The 24,524-nt window shown below is 37.6% G+C and overlaps 1 long non-coding RNA gene across 1 annotated transcript; it reads left to right on the top strand.

Annotated features, from left to right (window-relative positions):
• Window positions 1–490: 490 nt before the first annotated feature.
• LOC112134697 (uncharacterized) lies at window positions 491–23,498 on the top strand. Its single transcript, XR_008527695.2, has 4 exons — window positions 491–934; window positions 1,054–1,184; window positions 18,369–18,441; window positions 22,643–23,498. It is a non-coding gene; the product is annotated as an uncharacterized LOC112134697 (long non-coding RNA).
• Window positions 23,499–24,524: the final 1,026 nt, after the last annotated feature.

Raw genomic sequence — 24,524 nt, 5'->3', positions numbered from 1 at the left:
AAACTAATGTTCCAGAGAAAATGGTAGCACGAAGCCATATAACCTACTGTTCTTTTTCTTTCTGTTTGTGAAGGTTATTATTAGAGCTCATTTTAGAGAATTTCAAATCCATTCAAAGTATCGTGGGTTTAAATTTTTCTAATGGAAGCAAAGCTTTTGATGTTTGGGTTTAGAAAGCTGCCTGGTCTCTTTAGAGTTCAAATTTTCATACATTGGAACAATTGATCAAAGACTTTATTTTAGGACAGAGAGAAAAGGCAATTTACTTTACCTATAGTTGTTTTGTGTTCTCAACATTATTATTACACAATTTTTTTTTCTGAATCATCTCCCTGTTTGAAGATCTACTTTTTAACTAAAATATTGGCTTCACCTTCTTTTTTGATCAGTCTGATAAACCATCTGGAAACAATTGAGAGTGACGTCACAAGTCCAGCATTATGATTTCAATGTAGGATCAAAGAATAGAAGGGGAAAAAATAAGGAGTGGAAAAGCTCGATTTAACCTTTAAGTACAGATAACTATCAGGGTACGAAAAGGCAAGAAAACATGACAAAATGAAAGGATTATTGATGGGCAATAAAGGAAGCATAGTAGGTTTACCTTGAGATTTCACTGAGCTAATATACTGGCTCCCATTTCTATGTTTATTATAGGAAAAAGAGAAAAACACTAATCCAGGGATAGAGCTGACTAGGGATGCCCAAGTCAAAAAGACTTTGTAGCATTGGGCTTGGCAGAGGGTCCTAAAGCTAAATGCAGAAGACTGCGGGAAATGTCTTCAACTGGGGCTAAAGGTCATAAGCAAGGACAATGAACCTGGAATTTGGAGGAATTCATACTCCAGTGAAGAATTTCCAGACGCCTCATGAAAATAGCAGATTGCCTACTCACCAGAGAATACTCAAGATGAAACTAAGCCGCCCCTGGAGAGTAAGCAAATGATTAGAAGGGTAGATTTCAGGCAAGCAAACGGGTGAGAGCCCAGAATCTCCATGTGAATGACCCTAAAATTACAGCTAATATAGGAAGTGGCTTCCTTGTACCTCTAGAAATTGAACTCTCAGAACCTGACTGACAGTCTGCTCTTAAGAACATTAGCTCAATCTGGAGAGAAATGTGTGTTTCGAGCTGTCTAGAAAAGTTCTTCTTTTATATAGATTTCAGACAGAAGCAGAAGGAGGTGAGTGAATTTCAGGGAGGACGTTGGGTCTGGCAAGCTGTAAAAGCTTTTCTTTGGAGAAATCGGAGACCAGCAACTCCAAATTCTTTTTTTTATTGTTATGTAAATCAACAACACTGTATTTTCCAGAATTATCAGCAAATATACTGTAATTCTATATTTTATCTATAAAGGTGATTTATTTAAAACATCCTCGAATGCTATTTAATTTTAATATCTTTGCCAAGTATCTTTCTACCAATAAATTGATACATTTTAAAAATTATTATGAGGTCATATGTTCCAATTTGAAATTTGGAAAATATGATTACTATACTAGCTCATGAACTCCTTTGGTTACCAAGCTATGCCCCAAAATTTTTCCTTTACATTAGTCACTCTTATCAAGATTGAAGTTACTCAACTATTTAAGTAATTCTTATCTAATATAACAATTCTCACATTAAAGTGAGGGCATTTACAACCCTTGATTTTCTGTTGCCTCTCCTTATTTAACTATAATATGATCCAAATGAGGCATCAATAAAATCTTATTATTATTATTTGTTTTTTTTAGAGATGCTGTCTCACTATGTTGCCCAGGCTGGGCTCAAGTAATATCCCTGCCTCAGCCTCCAGAGTGGCTACTACTCCAGGTGTTACAGGTTGCCATGCCCAGCCCAGGATCTTATTTTTTAATATTATTGTGCAGTGGCACGATCATAGCTCACTGCAGCCCCAATCTCTCAGGCTTAAGGGATTCTCCTGCCTTAGTCTCCCAAGTAGTCAGGACTACAGGGACTATAGGCATGCACCACCACACCCAACTTTTAAAAAAATTTTATTTATTTTTATTTGTTTTAGTAGAGATGGGGTTTTGCTAATTGCCCGGGCTGGTCTTGAACTCCTGAGCTCAAGCGATCCCCCTACCTCAGTCTCCTAAAATGCTGGGATTACAGGGGTGAGCTACACCATGCCTGGTCTCAGAATCTTATTTTTTAAAGTGAAAAAGCAAGTGGTCATATCTATGAAAAAAAAGTCATTAAAAAGGAACATACACATAACCAAATTCTGCTGCCCTCACTTTATTGTGAGAATTGTTTTTATACTACATATTTGCTTGTATGCTGCTGCCAGTGTACATAAAATAATTACCCTTGTGTAATAGAAATTCATGAAAATTCAAAGAGGTAGATGTGAAGGACTGAAAAGGTAGAAGTTTGTATATTATGGCACATATGTTATAGGGATAAGTTTTTGTACAGGCTTCAAATTTCTAGCTCTCTTTTGAATATTCACTGGTTCATGAGAAGTGGTTTGGGAAACCTTTGAAAGGTCCATTTGACCACAAAAGGGAATAGATGTTCTGGAGTCTGGAGAGATTTGTACTCGAAGATACCCCAGTCAGCAGGAAGTCATGTGGAACATTCTGCAGACAGAATTGTTTCAAGTTTGAAGATCCCTGGGATACTTTGATATAGTTGAGCCCAGCCTCCTGCCAGAGCTGTTGAAGCACTTTCTTTATAGCAGCAAGGCTGGGGGAACCAGATATGACACAGGCCAGAGCCGAGCCAATCTGTGGGGTGGTGGCTTGTGAGTCAGTGGGACCAGACAGTGGGGCAGTGTGTGGCCTTGATGTGATAATTTTTAAAAACATTCAGGCTTTAGAATCATTTAGATCAAGGCTTTAGAATCATTTTCAACACAGTACTCTAGGAGCCACTAACAACTGACTGGAGTTTGCATTTAAGTTCAAAAAGCATTTGTTATCCTGGCCTGAGATGAAGAACATATCATTTTTGTCGACAATTTTGGAGGATACATGTGATTTTATTTAGACATGGAATGATTTCATATTTTTGCTTAGGACAATTATAAATTTATAAACATTCCCAGTTTACAAATGTCTGATTTGTAGGTTGTCTAAAACTCATAATCTATGGGCTGGGCGTGGTGGCTCACTCTTGTAATCCCAGCACTTTGGGAGGCCAAGGTGGGTGAATCATGAGGCCAGGAGTTTGAGACCAGCCTGGCCAACATGGTGAAATCCCATCTCTACTAAAAACACAAAAAATTAGCTGGGCATAGTGGTGGGCACCTGTAATCCCAGCTACTCAGGAGGCCAAGGCAGGAGAATCACTTGAACCCAGGAAGCGGAGGTTGCAGTGAGCTGAGATCATGCCACTGCTCTCCAGCCTAGGCGACAGAGTGAGACTCCTTCTCAAGAAAAAAAAAAACAAAACCGTCATAACCTATGAAAACAACAATGGGAGTGGGAGGACAAAGAAAGGAGACAGAGGACAGAGTATGTTTATCTGTATCTATCAGCACAGCAAAATACTTCATAACCAAATCTCATAGCATCTGATGCTTCTGGCTTCAACTTGCTTCTTCATCATGTATTAAAGCTGTGTGACTTCTTTTTTTTTTTTTTAATCTGGTTCCTTCATTTGTAAAATGGGGTGCTTTTCAAAATTAAATATGGCAGCTTAAGCAAAACACTGCTTAGTACATAGTGCATACTAAGACCTCCATAAGAGTTAGCTTTGATTAACAGAGATATTTCTATTCCTGGTGAAATGAAGAAAATCCTAGCCAATTCTCAACTTTTTTTTTTTTTTTTTTTAATAGGATCCTTGGCAACTTAAATTTTTCTAATTAGACACCACCTGGATATCAGTGTGTACTAATGCAATGCAGGTGGTGCAAAAGGAAGTTTACTAAGAAATAGGAACCATTGGCCCTTGGTCCAGTTGGTTTTCAACAAATTGTTGAGCAAGTTATTTACCTTTTCTGGGTTCTCAGTTGCTCATATGTAAAATTGTGGTTCTATAATGTTATGATATCAGATGGTGTTATTTTAGAGGGGTTTGCAAATTGGGAAATTAGTGAAGTTAGTTCTGTCTCCTTACTGATATCGCTCTCCTTTGATTCTCTCTCCTCTTCCTTTCCAGGCATGGACACACCTACCCAAGTCATTCAGGCTCAAGTCTAGTCTGTATTAAGTTAAAATGTTTATGTGAACACAAGAGAAATGAAAACATACATCCACACAAGAACTCGTACACATATGTTCATAGTAGCACTTTGCATAATAACTGAATGATAGAAATGACCCAAATGCCCATCAACTAATGAATGGATAAATAAAATGTGGTATATCCATACAATGCCGTATTCATTGGCCATAGAAGGGAATGAAGTGATGATATATGCTACAACATGGATGAACCTTGAAAATATTGTGAAAAGTGAAAGAAGACACAAAAGAACAAATATTGTGATTCTATTTATGAAAAATATCTAGAATAGACAAATCCATGGAGACAGAAACTAGATTAGTAGTTGCCAGGAACTGGGGGAGGGGGAGGTGAGGAGTTACTGTTAATGGGTATGAGGTTTCTTTTGAGGGTGATGAAATATTCCAAAATTCCAAAATTGATTGTGATGACAATTGCACAACTGTGTGAATATACTAAATACCTTTAAATTGTACATTTTAAAAAGATGAATTATACAATATGTGGATTATATCTCAATAAAGCTATTATTTCAAAAACAAATTCTATTTGAAAGATGCAGAAGACAAAATGGTGACTCATTTGGCTTCTAGTTGAGAATCTAAAGAACTTCCTGTGATACAAAACAAGCTTGTCTAAAAGGGTCTGTAAGCCAACATTGAGTCAGGAGATATATCTTTGGAATCTTCCATTAAGAACAAAAGAAATAATTTCTTAGGAAATAAAGACAAAACAAAGAGAATATCTGAATTTTGTAATAGGATAGGAGGCAAATCGAAACTTTCACTGCAAAAATTAAGGTGAATAGCCAAGCAAATTCATGTCATACGTTCTTAGGTTTTCCCTAGAGATAAATAAAAATAAATCAGCTTTGAGGATTCTGAGTGCTTACATTTGCTCCTCACTAAATGTGTTTATTTATTTATTTATTTATTTAGTTAGTTAGTTAGTTAGTTATCTTGCTCTGTCACCAGACTGGATTGCAGTTGCATAATCTTGGCTCACTGCAACCTCCGTCTCTCAGGCTCAAGCTATCCTCTCACCTCAGCCTCCCGAGTAGCTGGGATTACAGGCACGCACCACCACGTTTGGCTAATTTTTGTATTTTTAATAGAGATGGAGTTTCACCATGTTGACCAGGCTGGTCTCAAACTCCTGACCTCAAGTGATCCGCTCTCCTCAGCTTCCCAAAGTGCCAGGATTACAGGCATGAACACCGCTCCCTGCCCTCACTAAATTTAAAATGTCAAAATACTTTATTGTCTATTTCTAAAGATAAAATTTTCTACTAATAAAAACAACCCAAGTAATCTGTAAATTTATAAGCAGTAGTCACCTTTTCTCTCTCTTGCAGACACACAAACATCAAATGCTAGCACCTCAGATTTCTGTTTTAGATTCTTTTTTTTTTTTTTTTTTTTTTTTGAGATGGAGTCTCGCTCCGTTGCCCAGGCTGTAGTGCAGTGGCGCGATCTCGGCTCACTGCAAGCTCCGCCACCCGGGTTCACGCCATTCTCCTGCCTCAGCCTCCCGAGTAGCTGGGACTACAGGCGCCCGCCACCACGTCCAGCTTATTTTTTGTATTTTTAGTAGAGACGGGGTTTCACTGTGTTAGCCAGGATGAGCTCCGTCTCCTGACCTCCTGATCCGCCCGCCTCGGCCTCCCAAAGTGCTGGGATTACAGGCATGAGCCACCTTGCCCGGCCGATTTTTTTTTTTTTCTTTTTTTTTGAGGCAAGGTTTTGCTTTGTTACCTGAGCTAGAGTGCAGTGGCACAATCGTGGCTCACTGCAGCCTTGACCCCCTAAGCTCAAGTGATCCTCCCACCTGAGCCCTCTGAGTAGCTAGGACTACAGGCGTGTGCCACCATATCTGGCTAATTTTTTTTTTTTTTTTGTAGAGATGGGATCTCTCTATGTTGCCCAGGCTGGTCTTAAACTCCTGGACTTAGGGAATCCTCCTACCTTGGCCTCCCAAAGTGTTGAGCTTACAGGCTTGAGCCACCGTGCCTGGCCAGAATTTACTTTTGTTTGGAATACTACCATAGATATGAAAATCACTTTCACATGATTTTACCTGTATGAGTGTAGCAGACAGTTAAGAATCATCTATCTACTCATTAATGTTAAGTTCCTAAAGACTCTTGTGCAATTCTTATCACTAGCTTGTTCTAATTATTAGGCATAGTCCTTGCCTGCTGTGGCTAAGAAAAACAACCACAAAACTTCTTCAGAAACTAAAGAAGTCTCGCCCAGTCAGCAGATAAAGGCAAACACTGAGACATAGGGAGATAACAGATTACCTTTACTGTCACTCTTCTCAAGAAAACTGGAGATAGTGGCGGGGTGGGGAGGAGTCCCAAGCCCAGTGCCAGCTCTGAGGCACTGTCAGCTCCTGATGACCAAAGTAACTTGGACCTCTTCCTTCAACCTCTGCTGGCTACATGTGAGAAATCTCTCACCCTTAGGAATCTTGCCAGTCGGGCCTCTGCCTCTTTGTTCATCCCAAGGAAGAGATATATGGGCCTTGAAGCACACAGAGCCCTGTAGATAATATTCCCCAAGTAAGAGAAAGGAGAGTAGGTGGGGCTCTAAGCACCGTGTGTGTGTGTGTGTGTGTGTGTGTGTGTGCGCGCGCGCGTGTATGTTAGGAGCCTGAAATCATGGAATGAATTGGAATGAGATTGCAGCTATTTATATTTAAGAAGCAATTTTAATAGAAGCTGTAAAGATTTCAGCAGTCAAAGTGAAGAAAGAAGTTCAGACATGGAGATGGGAATGGCTGAATTGTCCACGGGGATTTTCTGCAGAATATGTCACCCAGGTAAACTCTCCTGTTAGAACAAGTTGTTGTGGGCACTTTCTCCCTACAGTTTTAAGTGACACCCAAGTGCTGCTGAGAGTACAGCCTTTACTAAAGACCTTACTAAAGGCGGAGAAGAGGAAGCTGCCTGGGCAAGCGAGAGATAGTGGGAGCAAAGGAAATGAGACTTCTGACAGAAGAAAAAGGGAGCATTATTATGGAAAATACACAAAACATGACATTTACTATTTTAACCATTTTAAAGTACATGATTCAGTGGCATTAAGTAGGTTCACGATGCTGTGCAATCCCAAAGTTATATTTCAGAACATTTGTCATCACCTCAAAAGGAAGCCCTGAACTTAATAAGTCAGTCACTCCCCCTACCCATTTCTCAACTCCCTGGCAACTGCCAATCTGCTTCCTGTTTCCAGGGAAACTTGCAAACAAATGTCCACAGAAGCACTATTCACAATAGCCAAAAGGTTGAAGCAACCCACATGTTCATCAATAAATGGATGGATAGACCAACTATGATTTATCTGTGCAAGGGAATAGCACTCGGCCACAAAAAGAATACAGTACTACTGCCAATGGGTATGAGGTTTCTTTTTGGGGCAAGGAAAGTGTTCTACAATTGATTGCGGTCATGGCTGTACAACTTTGTGAGTATACTTAAAAGCTTTTCACTTTAAATAGTTGAATCATATGGTACATGAGTTAATATCTCAACAAAGCAGCTTAAAAAGAAACTAAAAGAATGAAGTACCGACACATGCTACCACACAAATGAACCACCAAAACACTGAGCTGCTCCATTTCTGCTCTTAGAGAGTGAAGGCATAGGCTGGGTAGTGGTGGGATATCACATAAGGGCCCACAGGCTTGGGACCCGGCAAGGGCCCCAAGGGACAGCACCATTCAGGCTGTCAGGTTATATTCCACCCAAGGAACCCAGAGGAGCCAACTAACTTCTACACAGGTTTATTTTAAGAATTTTTTCCCCAAGGGCTTTAAAATTTCCTAAAAGCAGGCAATAATTTAGGAGTTAGAGGAAGTTGGGAAAAATTAAACATAAAGGGTAGTCATCCCTGCCTTCTTTGATTTTTATGACTCATCTTTCCTTGCCACCTCTCTCCTCTCCTCCCTTCCTGTCCTCACTTCCACTCCCTCCTGTACGCCAACCCAGCCAGCTTATCTCCTTTCTTTGGACTTGCTCTGTGATGTCTTCCTTTGCCTGTGCTCAAGTACACCTTGTATACTCAGACCCAGTCCAGTGTCTGGTACAGAGTAGGCACTTAATATATGGCAGTTGAATGAAGGAAAGTATTATGAGTGAACAGATAAATCAAGTATGCTGCTTCTGGAAGTCAATGAACAGATAGACACTTAATCAGGTCTCACCTCTCAAACTGCACTTTCCCAAAACTCCAGATCCCTTCTCTGGAACAACTCTCTGTGTCCACTCTCCCGAAGCTCTCTGAACTTTTATGTTAGTGCTTACTTTACTCTCTTATATTTTGGGCCAGCAGTAAAGACCTTATCCTCGTTCATCTTTGTGTTTCCTATAGCCTTTAGTAGAGTGATCCGCACAGAGATATACTCTTTAACATTCATTTTACTGAATTACCTTGAGAATGTACAAAGTAAAATAAAAATCTACCTAGTCTCCTCTTTCAGGTCTTTAAAATCCCTTTGTGGAACTTTCTGAGATACTTCCAGGCAAATCTATCCCTGTCCTGTCCTCTCATGACACATTTGATATTCTTCTCCTCAGGCAGCTGGGGATTTGTAATTTAATGTTCCCCCTGAGGTATGGTGAGCTCCTTTAAGGCAAGGATGCCTTAATATCTATTTATTGATTGAATAAATAAATGAATGAACTGTACTAATGCTAATTTTGCTTTAATGAAGACAGGATAGGCTCCATCAATGATAAAAGAAGTTGATAAAGAAATAAATTATGGAAATAAGCTTTGAAGAAGTACCCTTTATCTCATTTGGGAAAGAGAATTGTAAAACGCAGTTTAGTTATCCTATTTTCATAAAAGTGATTTCAATTTTCCTTTACTTTTACTGCAATTACATGTACATATAGTTTAAAGAGCTAGATAGTTTTACAAGTTACGTTATGAAGTATACCAGTCCTCTCTGCCCTGCCCCGCCCTGATTTCCCTTCTTGGCAGGAAACACTTTCATTTACTTTAGGTGATTTTAGAATTTACCTCCATATCTCTAAATTCCATGATTTTCTTGCTGTTTCTGACTTTGAGCTGAGTTATTCCATCTGCCTCTACAGATGTGAGAGACTGAATTCTATTTCCTCCTATTGTCACCATACCTGTGCACTCTTTCCATGTCTTCATCCTTGCAACATTGTCCTATAGTTTTGATTACATCAGAATTCAGTGTTTATATTACCATAACATGACAATTGTATATGCTATTCAAAGCTGAGCCATTGTATTAAGTCTTCCTTTCCCCAATCTGTATGTTTTGTTTTCTCTGAAGAAAATAATTGCCTTGTTTCTGCTTTTATCAATAATTCAACTTCAAGGCCAGTCTAAATTTCATGGTATGGGGAAATTAATAACCTGAACATCTAGAGGAGTCAGTGGCACAAGGGACAGCAAGAGGCATGAATCACAGTCTGAAGACCTTCTGATGGATCAGGTCTTCTCCTGTTTGCATCTTCTTGAAAAAATATCCATCACAGCCCTTGGAGCTGGGCCCATCTGGCCTGCTTGGCTTGTGTGCCAGGTCACAGCTGCCATCCTTGGTCTCTCTTCTTCATTATTCCTCCCTCGTCTCTTCAGTGTGCCATCTCCTGTTTACTATATTTTATTCTTCCTTTTTCCTGTGTTACTCTCTCGTTTCTGTGGTACGTATCCTCCAGTAGTTTTCATAGATAGGTTGAAAGCAAGGTAAAATTTCGGAGATGTTATTTGTCTGGAAATGTCTGCCTTGGCCTTCTGACTTGATCTGTAGTTGGACTGGGGGTGGAATTCTAGGTATGAAACATGTTCCCTTCAGAAGTTTAAAGGAATTGCTTCACTGTAATCCTGCTTTAAGTGTAGCTGTTAGGAAGCCTGAAGCCATTCAGGTTTATGGTTCATTTCATGTGATCTGTTTTTCTCTCAAAAAGCTCTTATCTCTCAGTGATCAGCAGAAATCTGAGGATTTTCTTTTTTCTCAGTCATCTGAAATTTCGTAGCATCTATTTTATCCGCTGTGAGGGGCATTTAGTGGATTCTGTACTTTGAAGTCATATGCTTCAATTTTCTGAAATTCCCTTGAATATGTTTGTGGATGATATCCTTCTCCGTTTGTTGGCTCTCCCTTTTAGGGCCTCTTGGACTAGTCCTCTCTCTTTTTCTTGTATTTTTACTCTTATTTTCCATGTCCTTCATTTTTGCTTTTCTCTCTGTGAGGCCTATCTTTCTTTTCTTCTATAGAATACATGGAATTTCTGCAAACAGAGTTTTAATTTTCAAGAGCTTAAGACCTATGCTTTTTGTTTTCAGAATCCTTTTGTAAAGAGCGCTCCATTCTCGTTACATGGCTGCAATGTTTTCTCTCATTTATTGGAGGATGTCATTGATAGTTTTTGCTTTTTAATAATGTTTCTTTCCCTACATTGTTGTCTGCTTCCATGCAGTTATTCTCTTGTTAGTTTGGTTTTGTCTTTATCTGTCAGGTTAGCGGCTTTTCCTCAGATGTCTGATGATCCTCCTTGCTTTTTCGTATGGAAGGGTGGGGTGACAGAAGCTCTGGATATTTTCTGGTGTAAATTACATCTCTCTCTGATAAATCCTTTGATTTGCTACTCACTTGTCTGTCTGCTTTCCAGCTTCTGAAATCTTGTTTTTCTTGCTTCCTTTCCTGTTCTTTACAGTTTCGTTGGTTTGTTCATTAAAGAAAATCTTTTTATTCTTATTTTAGTGAAGTTTCAGGAGGGATCAAAGTAGATACAGGTGTTCAACCCACCATCTTTTTCATGATATAATTATTGTATATTCCATAAGGCACTTAATACAATTCTATGACAAAAGTCTTTGCACAAATATGTATAGATTTAAGTTTGACTGAGAAAGGATTGAGGTGGATATACTAAAAATATAAACTTGCAAAGTTAAGAATTCTAATGTTGAAAGAAAAAGCACAATAGTAGGAATGTGTGAAGAGCACATTGAAATTAATAATACTAGTTTACATTTACTTAATGCTTATTATGTGAAAAACTGTACACATTTAATGTATACAACTAGATGAGTTTGAGGATAAGTATGCACCCATGAAACCATCATCACCATCAAGGCTATTAACATATTGTGTTTGTTTTTTGAGATGGAGTTTTGCTGTTTTGCCCAGGCTGGAGTGAAGTGGTATGATTCAGCTCACTGCAACCTCCACCTCCTGGGCTCAAGCAATTCTCCTGCCTCAGCCTCCTGAGTAGCTGGGATTACAGATGCCCACCACCACGCCCAGCTAATTTTTGTATTTTTAGTAGAGATGGGGTTTCACATTGGCCAGGCTGGTCTCGAGCACCTGACTTGAGGTGATCCACCTGCCTCGGCCTCCCAAAGTGCTAGGATCACAAGTGTGAGCCACCGTGCCCATTCAGCCGTAAATATATTAATTGCCTCCCAAAGTTTCCTCTTGCCACCTTTGTTATTATTGTTATTGCTTTCTTCTTTGTTGAGAGCACTTAACATAAGGTATACTCTCAGCAAATTTTAAGTGTACAATTCAGTATTGTTAGCTATAAGCAATATGCAAGAGCTTACCTTGCATAAATAAAAATTTGTGCCCTTTGACCATCACCTCCCCAGTTTTCCCTCTTCTCAGTCCCTGGTAACCACCATTCTACCCTCTGCTTCTATGAATTTGACTATTTTGGACTCCACATATAAATGAGATCATACATATAGTATCTGTCTTTCTGTGCCTGGCTTATTTCAATTAGCATAATGTCCTCCAGGTCCATCCATGCTGTTGCAAATGGCAAGATTTCCTTCTCTCTCTCTCTCTCTTTTTTTTCTTTTAGCTTGAGACAGACTTTCCCTCTTGCTGTCCAGGCTGGAGTGCAATGGTGTGATCTCGGCTCACTGCAACCTCCACCTTCCAGGTTCAAGCGATTATCCTGCCTCAGCCTCCCGAGTAGCTGGGATTACAGGCATGCACCACCATGTCTAGCTAATTTTTTTTTTGTATTTTTTAGTAGAAATGGGGTTTCGCCATGTTGGCCAGGCTGGTCTTGAACTCCTGACCTCAGGTGATCCACCCGCCTCGGCCTCCGGAAGTGCTAGGATTACGAGTGTGAGCCACCGCACCTGGCCAATTTCCTTCTTTTTAAAGGCTGAATAATAATATTCCATTTTATGTGTATACCACATTTTCTTTATCCATTTGTCCATCAGTGGAAATTTAGGTTGTTTGCATATCCTGTCCATGCTGCAAAACACACGGGCATGCAGGTATCTCTTCAAGATCCTGATTTAAGTTCCTCTGAGTAAATACCCAGAAGTGGTGGTAGTTCCATTTTTAATATTTTGAGAAACTTCCTTACTGTTTTTGTTTCCTAAAGGCTGTACCAATTTACATTCCCACTAGCAGTGTATCAGGGTTTCCTTTCTCTCATACCCTCATTAAAGCTTATTATCTTTTGTTTTGTTAATATTAGTCATCCTAACACGTGTGAGATGATATATCCTTATTGTTTGGTTTGCATTTTCCTGATGGTTAGTGATACTGAGTACCTGTTCATATATCTGTTGCTCATTCACATGTGTTCTTTTGAGAAATGTCTTTTTAGGTCCTTTCCCCATTTTTTAATCAGGTTATCTGTTTTCTTACTGTGAAATTGTTTGAGGTCTTTATATATTTTGAATATTAACCCCTTATCAGATGTATAGTTTGCAAATATTTTCTTCCATCCTGTTGTATTTTCTTTTTCTTTTTCTCTTTTTAAAAGACAGGGTCTCACTCCTGTTGTCTAGGCTGGAGTAAAGTGGAGTGATCACAGCTCACCGCACTCTTGACTTCCCAGATGATAAGGTTTGGCTCTGTGTCCCCACCCAAATCTCATCTCAAATTGTAATCCCCATTATCCCAACATGTCAAGGGAGGAAACTGGTGGGAGGTGATCAGATCATGGGGACGGTTTCTCCTATGCTGTACACATGATAGTGAGTGAATTCTCACGATATCTGTTTGTTTGATAAGTGTAGGGGTCTTCCCCTTTCATGCACTCTTTCTCTCTTTCTTGTTGCCTTGTGAAGAAAGTGCTTGCTTTCCCTTCACCTTCTGCCATTATTGTAAGTTTTCTGAGGCCTCCTAGCATATGGAACTGTGAGTCAATTAAATCTCTTCATAAAAATTACCCAGTCTTTGGTATTACTTTATAGCAGTGTGAAAATGGACTAACACACTAGGCTTAGGTGATTCTCCCACCTCAGCCTCCCCAGTAGCTGAGACTACAGGCATGCACCTGACAACAGGCATGCACCACGCCTGGCTAATTTTGTGTATTTTTAGTAGAGACGGGGTTTTGCCATGTTGCCCAGGCTGGAGTCTTTTCATTTTGTTGGTTGTTTCCTTTGCTATTCAGAAGCTGTCTGGTTTGATATAATCCCACTTGTTTATTCCTGCATTTGTAGCTTGTGCTTTTGGTGTCTTATCTAAAAATCCATTGCTAAGATGAATCAAAGAAATTTTCCCCTATGTCTTCTTCTAGAAGTTTTATTTTTGTCACACCTTACATTGAAGCCTTTAATACATTTTGAGTTGATTTTTTGTGTATGGCATAACATAATGGCCTGGTTTTATTATTTTGCATGTGGATATCTAGTTTTCCCAATACTATTTATTGAAGAGGTTGTCTTTTCTTCATTTTGTATTCTGGGCACCCTTGTCAAACATTAGTTGACTGTATATGTGTGGGTTTATTTTCAGGCTCTCAATTCTGTACCATTGGTCTATGTGTCTGTTTTTATGCCAATACCATGCTGTTTTTATTACTATAGCTTTCTACTATAATTTGAAATCATTAAGTATAAATAACGTCTTCAGCTTTGTTCATTTTGTTCAAGACTGGTTTGGCTATTTGGGGTCTTTTGTGGTTCCACATGAATTTTAGGAGTTTTTTCTCTGTTTCTGCAAAAAATAACATTGGAATTCTGATAGAGATTGCATTGAATGTGTAGATATCTTTAGGGAGTATGGCTATTTTAACAATACTGATTCTTTCAATTCATGAACATGGCATATCTTTTCATTTTTCTGGGTCTTTTAAAATTTCTTTTCTTGATGTTTTGTGGTTTTCAGTGTACAGACTCCTCACTTCCTTGATTAATTTATTACTAAGGACTTTATCCTTTTTCTTTTCTTTTCCTTTCTTTTCTTTTCTTTCTTTTTGCTGAAGTCTCACTCTGTTGTTCAGGTTGGAGTGCAGTGGTGCAATCTCTGCTCACCACAACATTTGCCTTCCAGGTTCAAGCGATTCTCCTGCCTCAGCCTCCCAAGTAGCTGGGACTATAGGCATGCACCACTATGCCCAGCTAAGTTTTGTATTTTTAGTAGACACGGTGTTTTGCTATGTTGGCCAGGCTGGTCTCTAGCTCCTGACCACATGATCCGCCCACCTCGGCCTCCCAAAGTTCTGGGATTACAGGCATAAGCCATCGTGCCTGGCCTGTCCTTTTTTTTTTTTCCTTATTGTAACTTTGCTTTCTGATTATTTTTAAAAAAATTTCTCCAATCTGGGGTAAATATAGAAAATTGGCTTGGGTCTCTCTAATACTGGGGGACCAGCAGGGGCTCTCTTTTGTCCACTCAACCTTTAAGACTGTATTAAGGCCTTTATTTTACATAATAAATTTCCATTTACCTCATTCCATTTCCTAATAATAATCTAATGATTCCCACCCTGCTGGGATGGGTCTCATGATTCTCCCCTTCTTTTTTTCTCTGAGTTTTACCCCTATCAACTTTTTTTTTTTAATTTTAAGTTCTGGGATACATGTGCTGAACGTGCAGGTTTGTTACGTAGATGTACATGTGCCATGGTGGTTTGCTGCACCTATCAACCCGTCATCTAGGTTTTAAGCCCTGCATGCATTAGGTATTTGTCCTAATGCTCTCTCTCCCCTTACCCCCCACCACCTGACAGGCCCCGGTGTGTGATGTTCCCCTCCCTGTGTCCTTGTCTTCTCATTGTTCAACTCCCACTTATGAGTGAGAACATGTGGCGTTTGGTTTTCTGTTTGTTTTCTTCATTTACTTTTTCAGATAGTTTGTTGTTAGTGTATAGAAATGTAACTGATTTGTGTATTGATTTTGTTGATCAATACAAATAAAGCTCATCCTACAACTTTATTAAATTTGTTTATTAGTTTTGACAGTTTTAGGTTTTTTTTTTGGTGAAGTCTTTAGGATTTTCTAGATATAAGACCATATCAACTGCAAGCAGAGAAAATTTTACTTCTTTCTAATTGTTATGCTCTCTCTTTCTTCTTTCTTTGCCTAATTGCTCTGGCTAGGACTTCCAATACTATATTCAATAGAAGCAGTGAGTGTGGGAATCTTTATTTTGTTCCTATTCTTAGAGAAAAAACTTTCTGCTTTTCACCATTGAGTGTAATATTAGCTATGGGTTCAGCATATATGTTCTTCATTATGTTGAAGTGCATTCTTTTTATACCTAATTTGTTCAGTTTTTTTCTTCTTAATCATGTAAGGATGTTGCATTTTGTCAAATGCTAAAGCTGGCATAACTTATTTTAAGAAGGTAAAATAGCCATCAGAGGCTATAAAAATGGGCTCAAAAGTCTGTGGCAAAAGATATGACCATTTAAACATCATAAAAGATAATAAACACACTGGATTGAGACATACCAAATATGTTTCCATCCATAAATTTATATTTATACTTAGAAATCATTGGATATTTTTGGAGGATATAAGAAATCTTATTCATTATTTTGAAAAGAGGCAAGCAAAGGGAAATATTTAAGCATTTGTTCTCTCTTTCCTATATGAACTCCTCCTCAGAGTAAGAAACTTGTTGATTAAAGGCCTTTTCTTTTTATAGAAGTATTCCAGGTAATGAATCAAGAAAAAGTTGTATCATTAGACCATTACAATTTTGCAACCACTAATAAATTAATAGAAGTAGGCAATGATTATCAATGGCTGCTAATATCACAAAAAAAGAGACCAGCAGACATGTGCATTCTGGAGATATATGCAAATCCACCTGTGAGTTATTCCTGACCAAAAAGATCCATATTGTGAGAAATTCTGTAGCACCATAAGACTTCATTTATGAGAAAACTGGACGTTTGAATACTGGCTGGCTATTAATTTTTAGATTGTTAAAAAGTATCATGGTTGTACTAAAATATTCATCATTTCTATTAATAGGTACACCTTAAATATTTATGATTGATGTAGCATGATGTCTAAATTTGTGTCACAATAATTGAGTACGGAGGGTAAGACGCAAAAAATATTGTCTTTTAGTTGATCATTGTTTAAGCTGGTTGATGGGTACATGGGGGTTAATTATACAAGTCTTCCTACTTTTGTATATATTTGAAATTTTCTGTAATAAAAAGTTAAAAAAATTCATCATACAAATCTTCTATGACATATTTTCAAAATAAATAACACAATTTGCAAAAAACCCATATGATATGATTATTTTTCACTTAAAGTATTACCTCCAAATCTCTATGTATGGCATAAAGAATATGTAACCATAGCAGCATAAAAGGATATATCAAAGGGGGCCAACATCGGTTAACTCAGCGGGGTGAGATGGTGGTAGATGGATGGGGTGAGGTGGGGAGTATACACAAAATTATTTCTGCACCTCTACCTTTTTATATTACACTATTTTAATTGTAACCATCTTATAATACTGTTATCATTGGAGAAAGATCAAATAAAGAAATGTTTTATATACATATAATACATGTAGCTGTTTCTATTTTTTAATTAAAAATTTATGTTATTTGTTGAAAGATTTATTGCTTTTTTTGAATTTAAAAAACCTCTTAATTTCTTTTGAATGTGATTCCCAGAACAATGAAACATAAGGAAACTAAATTGTCAGACTGAACTTAAAAGAAAGATGCAACCACATATATATAATGAAGCTACACCACAGAAGAAAACAAAGAAAGATCAAACAAAAAGTTTCAAGTAACGGTCAACAATAAATTTAGCAATATGCACTCAGTGTCACTAATTCTGAAATCTCTCCTCTTTGAAAAGTTACTTTAATGAATATAAAAGTGGCCATTTTCTCTTGTTGATCACTCAGCTGATGAAACTCTGATTAGGAAATTTTCTCTTTTTTTCGTTTTCTTTTATCACCAAGCAGCCTAAAAAATGATGAGAGAGCAGCATGACCTGAAGGCTGGGGATATCCCATCACCCTGAAATTATTTCTATTTCATTTTTGTTTCAAAAAAGACTTTCTCCTTACAAAAGAATAGAAGGAACTAAATTTCCGTCTTAGCACTAAATGCATCTCAGTGCTGTGGAAACATTTCATTTTCTAGTGGTTGCAAGGTCTGTATATCCCCTGCTGTTTGTAGTCTTTATTTAAAAAAAAAATTAAGAAAGGAAAACAGGACAGAAGAAAGGAAAGAAAGGAAGAAACTCTACATGACAAGAGCATTAAACTGCAAGGGTGGTTCATTTCAGTTTTGAAGCCTTTCTTCACTACTGCAGGAATACCACTTTGGATTCATGTCAACGTCTTAATAGGGGAAGTAAAGCAGTTTATACGCCTCAGAGCACGGGTCCTCAAACCAGAAAATCAGCGTGAAGGGGAGAAGACCAGCCCTGCCTTGGACCGATGAAAGCCACATAGTCACGGACTCTTCTGGTGAGGACCAGATGGCACAATTTGCAGAGGGCAGGTTTAATGTTGTTACCATTTAGACCAGAAGGAAAACATCCTTGAAGAAACATTGTTTTACACCCCCTGCTCCCAATCTTGAATTCATCTCACACATATGTTGGAAATAATTCTACCCAAACTCAATTAAATTCTATTTTTATGTTGTTGGAATAACCTTACACTGTAAATTGAAAAGATGTTTCCATAACCTAGAGTGATTTTACTGTAATGAGCACTGCTATATCAAGGCATAATATTTTAATTTTGACTATCATGAATTACTTCTATATATAAATCAATTATGCAACATGACATATCAACAACTTTGTCCCTTTGCATTTTGATAAACATAAAAGCAAATGGAAAATTGAGAGCCGTTAGTTTGTTGGAGTTTTAAAATATTCTATAAGTAATATTAATATTTATATCTAATTATTTTCATTACCCCATTTTTTTCTTTATAATTTTTAGACTTAGAGGTTCTTCGTCATAAGTTGCCAGAATGAAACAGAACTGTGAAAAGAAAATGGAGACACTTCTTCAGGTGTTGTAAAGTATATATTTCCTATAAAGTTTTTTTCTTTCTTTTTTTTTTTTTATTGCTAAATCTGCCTGAATGAAAGGTTCAGAAGGTTAGGGATAGCTTACTCAGGCTAATCCCTTGTGGGTCTTATCTACAGGACTCACTAATGACAATCTCTTAAATGGTAGCAACATACATATCCTTGGATTGACAGATGATCTTCAATGGTCAAGTTCCGATACAATTTTAAAATCGATTTTATATATTAATGAAAGTCTACAAAGATCTATTAGCCAGAATTCTTTCATTTGCAAGTGACAGAAACAAAATTAAATGGGCATGGCCAGGTGCAGTGGCTTGCGCCTGTAATCCTAGCACTTTGGGAAGCCGAGGAGGGTGGATTACCTGAAGTCAGGATTTTGAGACCAGCCTGGCCAATATGATGAAACCCTGCCTCTACTAAAAATACAAAAAATTAGCTGGGCTTGCACCTGTAATCCCAGCTACTCAGGAGGCTGAGGCAATAGAATCACTTGAACCTGGGAGGTGAAGGTTGCAGTGAGCCGAGATTGTGCCACTGCACTTCAGCCTGGGCAACAAGAGCAAAACTCCATCTAAAAAAAAAAAAAAAAAAAAAAAAAAAAAAAAAAAAAAATCAAGCACATTTAAGAGAATGGAAAGACCAGTCACAAATTGAGGGAAAATATTGGCAACCCATATCTGATAAAGAACTTGTATTCATGCAGGCGCGGTGGCTCACGCCTGTAATCTCAGCACTTTGGGAGGCTGAAGCGGGAGTATCATGAAGTCAGGAGTTTGAGACCAGCCTGGCCAACATAGCGAAACCCCGTCTATACTGGAAAAAAAAAAAAAATTAGCCGGTGTGGTGGCGTGTGCCTGTAGTCCCAGCTACTTGGGAGGCTGAGGCAGGAGAATTGCTTGAACCTGGGAGGCAGAGGTCGCAGTGAGCCAAGATTGTGCCACTGCACTCCAGCCTGGGTGACAGTAAGACTGTCTCAAGTAACAAACAAACAAACAAACAAATAAAAAAGAAATTGTATTCAAAATATACAAAGAACTATTAAAACTCATCAATAAGAAAATAAAAAAGTCAATTAAGAAATTGGCATAAAATTTGAACTGGCACCTTACAAAAGAGGATATGGCAACTAAACATAAAAAAGATGCTGAAGATCAAATCATCAGGGAAATGCAAGTTAAGACAAGAATGAGATACCACTATACATACCTATTAGAATGGCTAAAATCCAAAGCATTGACAGCAACAAAGGCTATTTAGGCTATGGAACAACAGAAACTCTCATTCATTGCTTGTTCAACCATTTGGAAGACAGTTTGCCAGTTTTAAAAATTATTTTATTTTATTTTATTTTATTTATTTTTGTGAGACAGTCTCGCTCTGTCACTAGGCTGGAGTGCGATGGCACTATCTCGGCTCACTGCAACCTCCATCTCTCGGGTTCAAGCAATTCTCCTGCCTCAGCCTCCCGAGCAGCTGGGACTACAGGTGTGGGCCACTATGCCCAGCTAATTTTTGTGTATTTCGTAGAGACAGGGTTTCACCATGTTGGCAAGGATGGTCTCGATCTCTTGACCTCGTGATCCGCTCACCTCGGCCTTCCAAAGTGCTGGGATTACAGGTGTGAGCCACTGCTCCCGGACCCTTTATTTTTATTTATTTTTTACTAAGTTTAACTTTGTCTTACCACATGATCTACCAATCACACTTTTAGGTATTTCCCCAAATGAGTTGAAAACTTACATCCACATAAAAACCTGCACACAGATGTTTATAGCAGCTTTATTAATAGTTGCCCTAAACTGGAAGCAACCAAAATGTCTCTCAGTAGGTCAATGTGTAGATAAACTGTGGTACACCTATACAAGGGAATATTATTTAGCTATAAAAATCAGTTGGCTACCAAACCATGAAAAGATGTAGTGAAATCTTAAATGCCTATTGCCAGTGAAAGAAGTCATTATGGAAAGACTGCATACTGAATGATTCCAACTATATGACATTATGAAAAAGGAAAATCTACAGAGCCAGTAAAAAGATCAGTGACTGCCAGAGTTAATGGGGAGGGAGAGGGATGAATAGGTGAAGCCCAGGGGAGGTTCAGGTTGGCAGCATTATTCTGTAGGGTGGATACATGACATTATACATTTGTCAAAAGCCATGGAACTTAAAGAGTACAAATAGTAAAAAAATGTAAATTATGGACTTTAGGTCAGAATAACATGCCTACATTGGTTCATCATTTGTAGCAAACATACCACATTAATGCAACGTGTTAATAATAGGAGACTGTGTAAGGGAGAGTGGAATATGGGAAGTCTATACTATCTGCTCAGTGTTTCTATAAACCTAAAACTGTTTTTAAAAATAGCCTATTAATATAAAAAATGTAAAAATATAGAGAAAGAAAGAAAGACAGAAGAAAGAGAAAGAAAGAAAGAAAGAAAACCTTCTCTGCCCACCTTACCTCCTAGATTTAGTGTCAGTACGAACTAAGGTCAGATCCACAAAGTATGTTGCGAAAGATAAAATGTTGCTTTACATAATCTGGAAGTGTTGTTTAAGTAGCCAAATTGCTAAAAATAGAATCAAAATCGTTGTGGGTATTTAACACCAAAACAACACTGGCATATGCTGAGAATATCTCACAGAACAACAACAACAAAAAACATGATAAGGAGGAGAATCAATACTGGAATAAGAATAAATAAATTTATAATAAACAGTGAAGTATATGACCTATAGAAAATAAACTGTGTAGATAAATAATGAGAAAATAAAATCAACCTACATCTGAGAACTGTTTTAAAAATCTAATAATATATTGGATAGTGAATGTTACAGCTGAATAAAAGCAGATAAGACTAATACACTAAGCTATAGACTAATGGGTAAAGAACTATGATTTTTAGTGGAATACTAAGTTCTGATTGTATGATAGACAAAGCTATGTGAGCTGTGCAAAATTCAACCACTTATCATTTTTAGATATTTGTATAAACAGTGTTATTGAAAGATATAGAAGAGTGCATGATTCTATCAATGCAAAGATTTTTTGATTTAGATGCAAAAGCCATTGTGAACCCCCTGTTACCTGAGCTTGATGGCAGGACTCCATCATCACGTGACTAGAGCAGACCCTGAAAGCACAAATTTATTCAAAGAGCAGGTGGTTCACAATGCCCAGCGCACCTACTCCTTCACTGCCTTCTTTCAATCTATACTCATTCCTCATGGGATGTTTCCTAAGGGCAGTTGAGTAGTCATCCATGATCTGCCAACACTCGCTGGAAATAGACTAACTGTGGCCTTATAGTCCCCTTCCTGCTGCTGAAGTTTATTGAGAAAGCAAAATCTTCCAAGTAAAGGGCAATGAGAGTTGTATCTGCTTATCCATTTGCCTGGAAAGAGAATTCACTTTTGTACTGAAGCTCCACTGATTCTTAGATAATGATCAGTGGTTTGGTCAAATGGCTAGGGACTTCGAAGATAACACAGTCAGAAATGATGAAAAGAAAGTTTGGGGAAGAGGAGTGTGATAGTCTTCTTAAAATGGGCAAATATTTGTGTTCCAAATTAATATTCAACATAAAATCTTACAGAAGAGGTTCTCAACAGTCTGGTGCACAAAATGACCTGCTCTGCAGGTGTTTGTCAGCCTAGGTCATAGCTACCTCAAAGCTTGCTTAATGTGCTTATGAACAACGCAGCCATGGTGGCAAGGATGGGGGCTTAAAACCTAATTTTCTCATCACTGTAGTTGATCAAGCTACTGCTTTTTATTAATGCACAATCTATCAATAGCAAATATCAAAGCTGGTCCTTAGTAGGGCAGCATACTCTAGCAGAAGGTGAATAATATTAGATATCTTCTGTCTGAAGGACTTATATTCACGGGAATAAACACTTGTTTAAGATACGCACTTGCCTTCCCTGCTTGCCAAACTTCTGACATCATGCACTGTCCTGGTAATCTCAATTAAGATTGATTCTGAACAAGGAATATAATTTACAATAAAGGAACATGGAGCAAGTGGAGAAGGGGATTTATAAAATTATAAAGTATCAGCTACGTTATTATGACTATTACATTTTCTTCTTTGGTTTGGTGTACATAGATATACACACATAGACACATACATGTATGCATTTCCTTTCTTCCCTTTCCTTTCTCTTTTATAGGAGGTGCCTGTGATGTGATTTACTTGATAATTATGGCTTACAGGGTATTGAGATGGGATTGTATAACTGAAATATAAACTGGATATGAGTAGAGATTTGAAAGGTTTTTCAAAAACGTTCAGATTTACTTTTTTTTTCCCTAAGGAACAAATTGTTCACTCATAGAGCTGAAAAGGATAAATGAAGTGTTCAGTTCAGAGAAGCAAAATATGAGTAGTTCACGTATCTTTTGTAAATGTTCTGTGTATCACTGTAAACTAGACATCTTCCACATGCCCCTATGTTTTTCCATTTTGAAATCAATTTCTAGCTCAAACTTGTTAATAGACAACGAATATTTGCAAAGTTATAGCTTCACTGAATTAGGATGTAACCTGCAGCTCACAATGAAAATGCCATTAGCTTGAGTTTAAAATTTATGTTGCTATTTTTTTCTTTTGTCAATATTTTCCTTCTGTGGTACTTATTGCACAAGGGTCTGGTATCACAACTGAGGGAAACTGCAGAACAATGGTTCTCGCTATCATTCAGACCCATTTAAGCCACAGTCTTTGTTGGTTTTGCCAAATGACTGAATGCTTGGGTCTATCAGGACTGTCAAATAGTGTTGAGTACATATTTGTGGCATAAGCAAGTTAATATTTATAGGGAGCACTTTTGCATGTCTTTTAAGTCACATACTAATTTTGGAAAGTCTCTATGCTTTATATTTTGCCCTGAAAACAGATATTCTAGTTTAAAAATGTTAACTTAGTGATTAGAAACCACTATATATATTATTACATATATTAAGTGTCTAACAATTGATGATCATTATGTTTATTAATTGTGAATAACAGGACACATAAATAATAAACTTTAAGATCTCAAATACAATGGCTAATATTGCTGGTTACTTTTTGCCTTCTTTGACTTATTTTTTTCCATGTGTTCTCTTCCTTCACAGAAGTGTATTTTTTAGCTATGTGATATAGATTGCACATCAGATTAACAGACAGACATTATCTTCCAACCTGTAGTTTATGCAGGCCTTCCGATAATACTTCCATGTAGTGAATATTAAATAATTGTCACCAAGTTATTGTTATTTATTATTCTTTTTAAACTTTTATTTAATAATTTTATAAACTAGATTTTTAAAATAAAAGCAATGCATACTTACAAGAAAAAGAAATTCTAACTGTATATGAAAGGTTGTATGCTGAAAGTGAAAAGTTCCCTTACCCAAATTTCTATCTTTCTCCCAAGAGGTAAGCACATTTATATACTTTCTCATATATCCTCCCAGAGATTTATATGTATTTAAAAAATATATATATAAGATTTCTGTTTCTGGAAATTGCAAGCTAGGTGGCTTGGACAAACCCTCCCACTCCAAACAACTATAGAAGCTGGACAAATTTTGAAAATTCTCTTAAGGCATTGGAAAGCTGCCAAGATGGTGAGAGATTGTGCAGCCAAGACCCTGGAGAAGAAAAATGCCATAGAATTGAACTTGGCATCTGGAGACACTTCAATCCCTAGAGGTGCCATCAATTCTGAAAGTGTGCTTCAATAGATACATAGGCCAGAGGAACACAAATTTTAGTCCAAATTGCACTCCAGTTTGTGTCCCTCTGGACCATGTATCTATTTGTGTTTCTTTTTCATGTTGGAAAAGAAAACATGGTAACTCCCTGAAGCTTTGGAGTGGGATTCAAAATGACTACATTCTAGGAATGACAGTAAATTTAGAATCAATCAGCACTTCCAGGGAGAAGACCCAGCTTTAAATTATCCTAATTCTTGATTGGATTGAGGTTATTTGTGGTTGCTAGTGACTCTAGCATACCTGTCTGCCTGAAGCAAATAATTATTTCGGGACAAAGATTATAATCTCTAG

The sequence above is a fragment of the Pongo abelii genome, chromosome 7 (assembly GCF_028885655.2).
Source record: "Pongo abelii isolate AG06213 chromosome 7, NHGRI_mPonAbe1-v2.0_pri, whole genome shotgun sequence".
NCBI classification, from domain to species: Eukaryota; Metazoa; Chordata; class Mammalia; order Primates; family Hominidae; genus Pongo; species Pongo abelii.
Note: the sequence above shows the minus strand (reverse complement) of the source record. Positions and strands in the feature narration are given on the sequence as shown.